Here is a 14,214-nt window from a genome sequence, read left to right as displayed (position 1 = left end):
GGAGGAACTACACTACCTCGACAAGGCCTTATTGTGGTACGAGTCAGAGACAATAACCCTAACCCTCCAATCGTCCTAGGAATGAATGTCCTCAGGAACTGTTATGTTGAGATGCTAGAAGCCTTGCACCAGTTAGTGCCTACTGCCTCTCCTGATTCTAAGAAGGTTATCCAACAAACCATCCGTGTACTAAATGCGCAACAGAGATTCACCAACGAAAAAGGAGAAATTTGCTGTGCCCGCATCCGAGATAAGCAACCTGTGATCCTCAAACCCAACACCGAAACTCTCTTGTGGTGCCGAGCTGTAGTCGGAATTCAGGGTCAAGACTACCAAGCCCTGGTAGAGCCTGTTGTTTTGGAAGACTATCCTCTAGTTAGAGCTGCAAGGAGCCTAGTAACTGTCTCTGAAGGTAAAGTGCCTATACGACTCCTAAACTTGAGTGATAGCAGTGTAACACTAACAAAACACCGTCCTATTGCACAGCTAATCCAAGTCACTTTTCAAGATGTCATCAGTGTGGCTACAGCTACCACAGAGCAAATTACCAAGAGACAGAACCCACAGGACCAAAATGTAAACACATCCTGGTGGAAAGAACTTCATGTGGGAGATGCTTCCACACCAGCAAACCAAATTGAGGGCGTACTAAAAATTGTGAAGGAGCTTCACTGTGCCTTCAGTAAGCATTCCACAGACTATGGAGAAGTGGATATCATCAAGCACTCCATCCCTACAGGTTCACACCCACCGATCAAGGAAAGATATCGGCCTATACCACCAACTATGTACCAATCCGTAAAGCAAATGATCCAAGAGATGAAGGACTCCAATGTCATTAGAGACAGCCATAGTCCATGGGCTGCACCTCTAGTCCTTGTCCGTAAAAAGGATGGAAACATCAGATTCTGTGTGGATTACAGAAAAATTAACCAAATCACCCACAAGGATGCTTACCCTTTACCACGCATAGAGGAATCTTTGACAGCTTTAGGATCTTCAGCCTACTTCTCTACCCTTGATTTAACAAGTGGATACTGGCAAATACCAATGGCACCTGAAGATCGTGAAAAGACTGCATTTACCACCCCTATGGGCCTATTTGAGTTCAACTGCATGCCTTTTGGACTTTGCAATGCACCCGGAACTTTTCAAAGATTAATGGAGCGTTGTTTAGGACACAAAAATTTCGAAACCGTCCTGTTGTACTTAGATGATGTCATCATCTACTCCAAATCTTATGAAGATCACTTGAAACATTTGTCTGAGGTTTTTCAAGTCCTCATTAAACATGGACTCAAAGTCAAACCATCTAAGTGCTATCTACTAAAGTCAGAAGTCAAATACTTAGGGCATATTGTAAGCTCTGAAGGTGTTAAACCGGATCCAGAGAAGATAGCCGCAGTCCGAAATTGGCCTACTCCTACTACAGTGAAAGAAGTGAGGAGTTTTCTCAGTTTTGCAGGATACTACAGACGCTTTATTCCTCATTTTGCCCAAATTGCGGGGCCAATACTAGAACTTCTGAGAGGACATCCTAAGAGGTACCAAAAGTCTCCAATACCAGTTGAATGGAACACAGAAAGAGAAATTGCCTTCCAGCTCCTAAAGAAGAAGTTGACAGAACCACCAATCCTAGGCTATCCAGATTACCAGCAGCCATTTCATCTTTACACAGATGCTAGTAAGAAAGGTCTGGGAGCTGTCCTGTCGCAAGTACAAGAAGGTAAAGAAAGAGTTATTTCCTACGCTAGTAGATCTCTTAGAGGTAGGGTTGAGCGAACACCTAGATGTCCGTGTTCGACGGGTTCGGCCGAACTTTAAAAAAAAGTCCGGGTCCGTGTCCCGGACTTTTACCGAACTTTTCCCGGACACCGAACCCCATTGAAGTCAATGGGGACCCGAACTTTAAGGCACTAAAATGGCTCTAAAACACCAAAGGAAAGGGCTAGAGTGCTGCAAATGGCAGCAAAACGTAATTAAGAGCATGGCAAGTGCTCTGCAAACAAATGTGGATAGGGAAATAACTTAAAACAACAAAAAAAAAACAGAAAAATAAAACAATGTTCTTCTTCATCTCTGAAGGACGAGGCCCATATGGAGTAGGAGGGAGGTTGAGGTGGTGGTGGATGTGGCGGTGACATAGGCGTGCGCACAGGGTGTGCTGGGTGTGCCTGGGCACACCCTAATCACCTAGGGCACATAGCATTGCCAGTGAGGAGATGGGAAAGATCTCCCTGGGACCTGCTCTGCTCTATTTCTCCTTGCCTACAGGTACATGGCCCCGATACATTACTCTCCCTGCTGGCAAACACATGCATGTGTATTTCAACTTTGGGGTGCACACCTTAATGCAATAGGCTGCGCACACCTATGGGCGGTGTAGGTGGAAGCGGCGGTGGAGGAGGACCAGGGCCGGATTAACAGCATCATGGGCTTGGTGCTGAGGATTTTGAAGGGCCTTAAGGGCCGTGCCTTGCCATGCACCCAGAGGAGGAAGGGTGCAGCCATGCATGCCTAATTCAACATGGGATGCTGTCTCTGAAGCCCATAAACACATCCATGCATCGCCAACTGTCCCTCCTTGTCCGGCCTTCACGCTGTGTGGGGAGGTTCTGAGGGTGCTGCCTGGGGAAGCGAGCATAGAAGCCAGACTTCTGTGTTTACAAGTGACAGAAGAGCGGTAACAGTGAATATGGCCAACCCGGGGCCTATATAAAAGGTAGGGGCCTGGAGCTGCAGCTCCAATAGCCCCTACATTAATCTGGCCCTGAGGAGGAGGACGAGGTAGCCAACACTGCTTCTTTTCAAAAATTTTAAATGAGGGTACACCCCAAAAGAGTGAGAAAGAGCAAAAATGGAACAATGGGTGGGTAAGGTCGGTATCCATTGCTATTCTGCATAAGGTACGGAAAAGTCCCGTGGGATCCATGCCTGGTTCATTTTAATGAACGTGAGCTTGTCCACATTGTCTCTGGACAGGCGGCTGCGCTTGTCTGTTATAACGCCCCCAGCCGTGCTAAATACCCGTTCAGATAATACACTGGCTGCAGGGCACGCCAGCACCTCCAAGGCGTAAAGGGCAAGCTCAAGCCATGTGCCCAATTTGGAGACCCAGAAGTTGAAGGGGGCAGACCCGTCATTCACTACATGTAGGCGTGTGCACACATACTGCTCCACCATGTTGGTAAAATGCTGCCTCCTGCTAAGACGTTCCATCTGAGCTGCTGGTGCTGCTGTTTGTTGTGGCGTGCTGACAAAGCTTTTCCACATTTCGGCCATGCTAACCCTGCCTTCTGCGGTGCTGGCGGTGCCCTGGTTGCGTTGGCGACCTCCTCCTCCTCCTCCTCTGCCTTGTGCTTCCACTGTGGCCCCGCTGTCAGATGGGAATGCCAGCAGCATGGCGTCTACCAGCGTGCGCTTGTACTCGCGCATCTTGCGATCGCGCTCCAGTGAGTGAATTAAGGACGGTACGTTGTCCTTGTAACGGGGATCCAGCAGCGTGGCCACCCAGTAATCAGCACAAGTTAGAATGTGGGCAACTCGGCGGTCGTTGTGGAGACACTGCAGCATGTAATCGCTCATGTGTGCCAGGCTGCCCAGAGGCAACGAAAGGCTGTCCTCTGTGGGAGGTGTATCGTCCGTGTCCTCTGTATCCCCCCAGCCACGCACCAGTGATGGCCATGAGCTGGCCTGGGTGCCACCCTGCTGTGAACATGGTTCCATCTCCTCCTCCAGCTCCTCCTCCTCCTCATCCTCCTCATCCTCCAGAACTGTGCCCCTGCTGGACAATTGCGTCCCTGGCGTTTGCGTGTGCAGGAACCCACCCTCGGAGCCCCTTGCGAATGACTGCCCTGAAAGCCTTGGAAATGTTACCTCTTCATCCTCCTCCTCCTCCTCATCCTGTGCCACATCCTCTTCCATCATCGCCCGAATTGTTTTTTCAAGGAGGCATAGAAGTGGGATAGTTAAGCTGAGAACGGCGTCATTGCCACTGGCCATGTTGGTGGAGTACTCAAAACAGCGCAACAAGGCACACAGGTCTCGCATGGAGGCCCAGTTAAATTAAATAGCGGAATAGAAAATATGATCCAAAAAAAGTGTATGTATATCACACGTACACAACCACACTGGGCCCCAATTACTATTGTTTGTACCCCTAAAAGGCTAGATGAGGAGTAGGGGGAGTATGGAACAGGCAGCACCCTCAAACCTTCAGAAGTATGAGATGAACCCCAACAACTTGGAAAGGTGGATCTCTCTCACACGTACCGACACAGACTATCCCGCAATTCAATTGATCCTCAAAGGTTTTTATTGAATAGCGGAATAGGAAATATGATCAAAAAAAGTGTATGTATCTCGCACGTACACAACCACACTAGGCCCCAATTACTATTGTTTGTACCCCTAAAAGGCTAGATGAGGAGTAGGGGGGGTATGGAACAGGCAGCACCCTCAAACCTTCAGAAGTATGAGATGAACCCCAACAACTTGGAAAGGTGGATCTCTCTCACACGTACCGACACAGACTATCCCCCAATTTAACTGATCCCCAAAGGTTTTTGATTAAATAGCGGAATAGAAAATATGATCCCAAAAAAGTGTATGTATATCACACGTACACAACCACACTGGGCCCCAATTACTATTGTTTGTACCCCTAAAAGGCTAGATGAGGAGTAGGGGGAGTATGGAACAGGCAGCACCCTCAAACCTTCAGAAGTATGAGATGAACCCCAACAACTTGGAAAGGTGGATCTCTCTCACACGTACCAACACAGACTATCCCCCAATTTAACTGATCCCCAAAGGTTTTTGATTAAATAGCGGAATAGAAAATATGATCCAAAAAAAGTGTATGTATATCACACGTACACAACCACACTAGGCCCCAATTACTATTGTTTGTACCCCTAAAAGGCTAGATGAGGAGTAGGGGGAGTATGGAACAGGCAGCACCCTCAAACCTTCAGAAGTATGAGATGAACCCCAACAACTTGGAAAGGTGGATCTCTCTCACACGTACCGACACAGACTATCCCGCAATTCAATTGATCCTCAAAGGTTTTTATTGAATAGCGGAATAGGAAATATGATCAAAAAAAGTGTATGTATCTCGCACGTACACAACCACACTAGGCCCCAATTACTATTGTTTGTACCCCTAAAAGGCTAGATGAGGAGTAGGGGGGGTATGGAACAGGCAGCACCCTCAAACCTTCAGAAGTATGAGATGAACCCCAACAACTTGGAAAGGTGGATCTCTCTCACACGTACCGACACAGACTATCCCCCAATTTAACTGATCCCCAAAGGTTTTTGATTAAATAGCGGAATAGAAAATATGATCCCAAAAAAGTGTATGTATATCACACGTACACAACCACACTGGGCCCCAATTACTATTGTTTGTACCCCTAAAAGGCTAGATGAGGAGTAGGGGGAGTATGGAACAGGCAGCACCCTCAAACCTTCAGAAGTATGAGATGAACCCCAACAACTTGGAAAGGTGGATCTCTCTCACACGTACCAACACAGACTATCCCCCAATTTAACTGATCCCCAAAGGTTTTTGATTAAATAGCGGAATAGAAAATATGATCCAAAAAAAGTGTATGTATATCACACGTACACAACCACACTAGGCCCCAATTACTATTGTTTGTACCCCTAAAAGGCTAGATGAGGAGTAGGGGGAGTATGGAACAGGCAGCACCCTCAAACCTTCAGAAGTATGAGATGAACCCCAACAACTTGGAAAGGTGGATCTCTCTCACACGTACCGACACAGACTATCCCGCAATTCAATTGATCCTCAAAGGTTTTTATTGAATAGCGGAATAGGAAATATGATCAAAAAGTGTATGTATCTCGCACGTACACAACCACACTAGGCCCCAATTACTATTGTTTGTACCCCTAAAAGGCTAGATGAGGAGTAGGGGGAGTATGGAACAGGCAGCACCCTCAAACCTTCAGAAGTATGAGATGAACCCCAACAACTTGGAAAGGTGGATCTCTCTCACACGTACCGACACAGACTATCCCCCAATTTAACTGATCCCCAAAGGTTTTTGATTAAATAGCGGAATAGAAAATATGATCCAAAAAAAGTGTATGTATATCACACGTACACAACCACACTAGGCCCCAATTACTATTGTTTGTACCCCTAAAAGGCTAGGAGTAGGGGGAGTATGGAACAGGCAGCACCCTCAAACCTTCAGAAGTATGAGATGAACCCCAACAACTTGGAAAGGTGGATCTCTCTCACACGTACCAACACAGACTATCCCCCAATTTAACTGATCCCCAAAGGTTTTTGATTAAATAGCGGAATAGAAAATATGATCCCAAAAAAGTGTATGTATATCACACGTACACAACCACACTAGGCCCCAATTACTATTGTTTGTACCCCTAAAAGGCTAGGAGTAGGGGGAGTATGGAACAGGCAGCACCCTCAAACCTTCAGAAGTATGAGATGAACCCCAACAACTTGGAAAGGTGGATCTCTCTCACACGTACCAACACAGACTATCCCCCAATTTAACTGATCCCCAAAGGTTTTTGATTAAATAGCGGAATAGAAAATATGATCCCAAAAAAGTGTATGTATATCACACGTACACAACCACACTAGGCCCCAATTACTATTGTTTGTACCCCTAAAAGGCTAGGAGTAGGGGGAGTATGGAACAGGCAGCACCCTCAAACCTTCAGAAGTATGAGATGAACCCCAACAACTTGGAAAGGTGGATCTCTCTCACACGTACCAACACAGACTATCCCCCAATTTAACTGATCCCCAAAGGTTTTTGATTAAATAGCGGAATAGAAAATATGATCCCAAAAAAGTGTATGTATATCACACGTACACAACCACACTAGGCCCCAATTACTATTGTTTGTACCCCTAAAAGGCTAGGAGTAGGGGGAGTATGGAACAGGCAGCACCCTCAAACCTTCAGAAGTATGAGATGAACCCCAACAACTTGGAAAGGTGGATCTCTCTCACACGTACCAACACAGACTATCCCCCAATTTAACTGATCCCCAAAGGTTTTTGATTAAATAGCGGAATAGAAAATATGATCCCAAAAAAGTGTATGTATATCACACGTACACAACCACACTAGGCCCCAATTACTATTGTTTGTACCCCTAAAAGGCTAGGAGTAGGGGGAGTATGGAACAGGCAGCACCCTCAAACCTTCAGAAGTATGAGATGAACCCCAACAACTTGGAAAGGTGGATCTCTCTCACACGTACCAACACAGACTATCCCCCAATTTAACTGATCCCCAAAGGTTTTTGATTAAATAGCGGAATAGAAAATATGATCCCAAAAAAGTGTATGTATATCACACGTACACAACCACACTAGGCCCCAATTACTATTGTTTGTACCCCTAAAAGGCTAGGAGTAGGGGGAGTATGGAACAGGCAGCACCCTCAAACCTTCAGAAGTATGAGATGAACCCCAACAACTTGGAAAGGTGGATCTCTCTCACACGTACCAACACAGACTATCCCCCAATTTAACTGATCCCCAAAGGTTTTTGATTAAATAGCGGAATAGAAAATATGATCCCAAAAAAGTGTATGTATATCACACGTACACAACCACACTAGGCCCCAATTACTATTGTTTGTACCCCTAAAAGGCTAGGAGTAGGGGGAGTATGGAACAGGCAGCACCCTCAAACCTTCAGAAGTATGAGATGAACCCCAACAACTTGGAAAGGTGGATCTCTCTCACACGTACCAACACAGACTATCCCCCAATTTAACTGATCCCCAAAGGTTTTTGATTAAATAGCGGAATAGAAAATATGATCCCAAAAAAGTGTATGTATATCACACGTACACAACCACACTAGGCCCCAATTACTATTGTTTGTACCCCTAAAAGGCTAGATGAGGAGTAGGGGGAGTATGGAACAGGCAGCACCCTCAAACCTTCAGAAGTATGAGATGAACCCCAACAACTTGGAAAGGTGGATCTCTCTCACACGTACCAACACAGACTATGCCCCAATTTAACTGATCCCCAAAGGTTTTTGATTAAATAGCGGAATAGAAAATATGATCCCAAAAAAGTGTATGTATATCACACGTACACAACCACACTAGGCCCCAATTACTATTGTTTGTACCCCTAAAAGGCTAGATGAGGAGTAGGGGGAGTATGGAACAGGCAGCACCCTCAAACCTTCAGAAGTATGAGATTGTGTTCACTGTACCCCACAAAGATTGAGTTCACTGCACCCCACAATGATTGTGTTCACTGCACCCCACAAAGATTGTGTTCACTGCACCTCACAAAGATTGTGTTCACTGTACCCCCCAAAGATTGTGTTCACTGCACCCCACAAAGATTCTGTTCACTGTACCCCACAAAGATTGTGTTCACTGCACCCCAAAAAGATTGTGTTCACTGCACCCCAAAAAGGATTTTGTTCACTGCACCCCAAAAAGATTGTCTTCACTGCACCCCACAAAGGATTTTGTTCACTGCACCCCACAAAGATTGTGTTCACTGCACACCAAAAAGGATTGTGTTCACTGCACCCCAAAAAGATTTTGTTCACTGCACCCCAAAAAGATTGTGTTCACTGCAGCCCAAAAAGATTGTGTTCACTGCAGCCCAAAAAGATTGTGTTCACTGCAGCCCAAAAAGATTGTGTTCACTGCAGCTCACACACAGAAAAATGGATGTGGATCACTGACACCTGCCTATCTCCAATCCCACACCACACAGCAATATCGATTGTAGTTTGTAGAACACAGTTTCCCTAAAATTCAGCAGACTCTGTCCCTAACAGGATTGAGAAGAGATCGTAGATCAGGATTGAGTGCAGACCCCACCCCCCACACAGCAATATCGATTGTAGTTTGTAGAAGACACTGACCCTATAATTCAGCAGACTCTATCCCTAAAATGCCTACAACTCGCCCTGCCTAAACACTCCGACCTGTCCCTCAATTCTATCCGGACACAAATGGTTTTTTCCTGCCTATCTTTCCCTAATCAGCAGCCAGCACGTTGATGTGTGCTCTGTCCCTGAATCTAAGCAGCATAATGACGCCGCTGCGGCTGCCTCGAACTTATAAAGACTTGGTCACATGCTTCAGACGGCCAATCACAGCTACTGAGACATTTGCAGGCATGGCTGGGATGGCTTAAGGCACACCAGTTAAACGATTGTTGATTGGCTGTTGAAAGCCCGCCATGAAAAGAGCGCCAAAGCATGCAAAACCCGGAAATAAAACGACCGAACACGGATTTTTACCCGAACATACAGTAAAGTGTCCGTGTCCGTGTTCGGGTACAAAAAATCCAATTATTCGGTACGAACACGAATAATACAGTCCGTGTTCGCTCAACACTACTTAGAGGTACTGAAAGAAACGACCAAAACTATAGTTCCTTCAAATTGGAATTCCTCGCACTCGTGTGGGCTGTTACAGAAAAATTTAAAGATTACCTTGCCGCAACACCATTTGTGGCCTTCACAGATAACAACCCGCTAGCACATCTTAATACCGCCAAGTTGGGAGCATTGGAACAAAGATGGGCCTCACGCCTAGCTAACTACGATTTCACCATAAAATACAGAGCAGGAAAAGCAAATGAAAATGCGGATGCATTATCTCGTCTGCCTACCCAAGAAGACCCTACCACACAGGAAGATGTTTGGGAAGAGGTAGAAATGCCAGCTTTTTACAAAAATTTTGCCCAACAAGACATTATCACCATCAAAGGAAGAAAAGTTCTTAACCTTCAACAACAAGTGGATCCAAGATCCCAAGTGGACAAAGAAAGGTGGATCAAGCTGCAAAATGAAAGCAGAGTGTTGGGAGAACTGCAAGATTTCTTCACCAGCGGAAGAACACCTGAAAGAATTCGCAGAAGAAATGCTGATCCAGAATTGTCAAAACTTTGGAGACACAGAAAACATCTCTTCCTACAGAAGGGCCTACTATTAAGAAGAACTTTAGACCCAATTACCTGGGATCGTCTATACCAAATCTTAATACCACGCCGAGATGCAAGAATCATTCTTGAAGTGTACCATGACCAATCGGGACACTTTGGCGTGCAGAAGACAGAAGCCACCATCCGTAGGAGATTCTACTGGATTGGGATGAGAGGAGACATTGAAAAGTGGTGTCGAGAATGTTCCACCTGTGCTGTTGGAAGAAATGAAAAACATGACCAAAAAGCACCCTTACATCCCATTGTAAGCCGAACACCGCTAGAAATAGTTGCAATTGACCATGTGAAGCTGGAACCAAGTCGCTCAGGTTACACATACGCCATGACCATCATTGATCATTATACCAAATTTGTTGTAGCCGTACCTGTCAAGGACTTGACCGCTAAAACAACTGCAGATGCCTTCTGGAAACATTTCCTATTGCCATATGGATGCCCAGAAAGAATCCTTACAGATCAGGGATCTGCCTTTGAGTCACAACTCTTCAAAGAACTGTGTACACTTCACAATTGTCAGAAAATCAGGACCACAGCCTACCACCCCCAAGGGAATGGACTTTGTGAGAAAATGAACCAAACTTTAATTGAGATGTTAAGAGCAGTACCGCCTGCTACAAGAAGTGATTGGCCTACTCTATTGCCTCAATTGATGTACACCTACAACAACACCATTCACTGTTCTACTGGGTATACACCTTACTATCTCATGTTTGGCCGACAAGGTAAACTACCTGCTGACCATACTTTGGGCGTACAAGTGCCTGATGCAATCAACCCTCTACCAAAGACTGATTGGGTGAGTGAGCACCAAAGACGTCTAATTGATGCACAAGAAATTGTTCAACATCGCATGGAACATGCTCATGAAAAGCAACAAAAAGATTATAACCAATCTGCCAAAGCAGAACCTCTCAAAATTGGTGACCACGTGTGGTTAAAAAACGACCATCGCACCAGCAAGTTAGATAGCAAATGGGAGAGAGAACCTTACACCATTACAGCTATTCGCAATCCAGAGACTCATACTTATGAGATCACCAAAGAAAACAAATCACGTGTAGTACATCGCAATCGCCTTAAGTTATGTCTCAAGGAAAGTACTCAAGAAGAAACTCTTCAAGAAGAAGCAGTCCAAGAGGAGACACAATCCATAGAACCAGAGCCTACAAAATCATCTGATTCAGAGGGTCCACTACAGTCTTTTGGAAAAGCATTATTAGACTCTGATCCTTTACAATGGTTCCTTACACCATGGCTCAATATCTTAGTGCCTGCCAAGACCAATACAAACGCACTTCAACCAGAGGAGCTATCTCAAGAAGTGTCTACTACAGCTCAAGAGACACCAAGTTCCCTTGAAACAAGGCCTGTAGAAACTCAGCCACTACGAAGATCCGACAGGACTACAAGAGGACAACCACCTGTCCGTTTTAAGGATTTCCTACACCAGCAGCCGAGAAGACAACTACCAGCCCTGCCATCTCATCGTTGAGTGCATCCTTACATCGTCGGAAGTTCCAGAGTGAGAAGACTGACTTTGTGATGTCATGTTCATTTCCTTTAAAGGACTTTTTAAAAGGACTACTTACCTACTGTTTTGCAACGTTCAAGCCTGCACCCGGAGATAGACTTTCACGTACCTGAGCCTCCGTGATATTCTTCTTTTGCCATTTTTCTGTGCCCAGGGAACGGACTCATACCCTGTGAGCCTCCTGAGATGTTATTTTTGTTTTGTTTTCCTTTTTCCATCTCATCGTGGACTATTCTGGTTTTGCCATACATCACCAGTCTTCAGAGGAAAAACTACACCCCTTTTTGTCACCTTTTGACACATTTCGTTGTTGCCTGAGATATGTTTGCCTAACCCATTTTACTTGCAGATACAAGAAGTACAAGAATGGGGTTATGTTGTTATTTCCTATGCATGCATGCCTTTCCCTTTCTCTTATATCTTACAGGAAGACACAACATCGAGTCAAAAATGTGTCGAGGTCGACACACGTTTTACCATGGGGGTATGCAGCATCCCACTCAGGACACGTGGGAACTGCAAATGTATTATTTCTTTGTCATCGCTGTATTGCATGTCATTTTGCATGTCATTTTGCATTTGACATTTGTTAATCCCTGTTCATAGGCTGGTCAAGTGTGCTTCATACTTCCCACCACAAGATGGGGATAGCACCACTTTGGGATATCTATCCCAGCTCAGGTTTATCTGTGGTCAGTGTTCAGTTCAGGAAGTGAGTGTACAGAGGAGAATGTGAAGGTGACAGAAGGTCAGTCCAGAGAAGGGACAAATTGGAACTGCTTAAATCAAAGGGTAAAAGCCACCAAACGGCAGCAAGACCTTTGAGAATAAAGGTGAAGGATTTCCTTAGCCACTGGCAACCTCACCAAATTTCACTGGATTCTAAAGGGACCAGGAACAAGTAAGCATTATACTGAACCACAGCCTGAGACAAGACCTACCAAAACCTATTAACAGTGGATAAGCAGAATTCCTCTATTTACCCAGAGACTGTATTCTATCTGGATGTTTGTACTGCAATCAAAACCAGTCACAGTAAAAGTTGTGAGTTGTATCCTACCACTGTCTACCTCATTCTTCACTATTGCTACTACAACTGGTTGTACCACCATTAACGGTACTGGCGTCACGACAAATACCATCAAGGGACCCAGCCACCACAAGCACTCTAAACACCCCTGTCATCACGGGCACCTCAACCACCATCTTGGCTGGCGTTTCCCTATCACAGAGCGTGCCCCGGAGGATTTCGTGCTGTCTTCCTCTTCACTGTGCGACCAGCCCAGGGAGGCTTTCTGCTAACCGTGAGTAAACCGATGAACTGTATTATTGCTGTCTCTCATCGGCCCACCGTGCACCTCACGTGTCGCCCCTGCGGTTCTGGCTCGTCGCACCAGACGTGTCCCCCTGCTTAAGCAAGTATATGTCCGGGCCTGTCTGAAGTTTGGTAGAGAGCATTTGGATGACCCAGAAGAGGATTGGGAGAATGTCATATGGTCAGATGAAACCATAGTAGAATTTTGGTAAAAACTCAACTCGTCGTGTTTGGAGGAGAAAGAATGCGGAGTTGCATCCAAAGAACACCATACCTACTGTGAAGCATGGGGGTGGAAACCACATGCTTTGGGGCTGTTTTTTCTGCAAAGGGACCAGGACGACTGATCCGTGCAAAGGAAAGAATGAAGGGAGCCATGTATCATGAGATTTTGAGTGAAAACCTCCTTCCATCAGCAAGGACATTGAAGATGAAACGTGGCTGGGTCTTTCAGCATGACAATGATCCCAAACACACCGCCTGGGCAACGAAGGAGTGGCTTTGTAAGAAGCATTTCAAGGTCCTGGAGTGGCCTATCCAATCTCCATATCTCAACCCCATAGAAAACCTTTGGAGGGAGTTGAAAGTCTTTGTTGCCCAGCAACAGCCCCAAAACATCACTGCCCTAGAGGAGATCTGCATGGAGGAATGGGCCAAAATACCAGCAACAGTGTGTGAAAACCTTGTGAAGACTTACAGAAAACATTTGACCTGTCATTGACAACAAAGGGTATATAACAAAGTATTGAGATGAACTTTTGTTATTAACCAAATACTTATTTTTCCACCATAATTTGCAAATAAATTCTTTAAAAATCAGACAATGATTTTTTTTCTCCTTTTGTCTCTCGTAGTTGAAGTATACCTATGATTAAAATTACAGGCCTCTCATCTATTTAAGTGGGAGAACTTGCAAAACTGGTGGCTGACTAAATACTTTTTTTGCCCAACTGTATATGTCAGAAAGACACTAGACTTCCATGTCGTGCATTTCTGATTGTCAACAAGGTACAGTCATAACAGAAGACACTAACAACGTCAATGTTGTGCATTTCCAATTAGCAACAAGGTATAGTCATATAGCGCAAATACACTTCTAACGTCAATGTTGCGTAAATCTGATTAGCAACAGGGTACAGTCATAAGACCAACAAAAAAAGTCGCTAACAAAACGTAATATTTTTTTTTATGTTATTAATAAAATGTTAAAAGTTGTGCATCTTGATTAGTAACAATGCAAACATAACACAAATGTTTTAACGGTGTGCATTTCTGAATAGTAACATGGTATAGCCATGTAACAGAAATGTTACTAACAAAATGTCAAAGTTTGTGCAACTTGATTAGTAACAATGTAGTCAT

This window comes from Pelophylax lessonae, assembly GCF_965119305.1.
Source record: "Pelophylax lessonae genome assembly, chromosome: 4".
Classification (NCBI taxonomy): domain Eukaryota; kingdom Metazoa; phylum Chordata; class Amphibia; order Anura; family Ranidae; genus Pelophylax; species Pelophylax lessonae.
Note: the sequence above shows the minus strand (reverse complement) of the source record.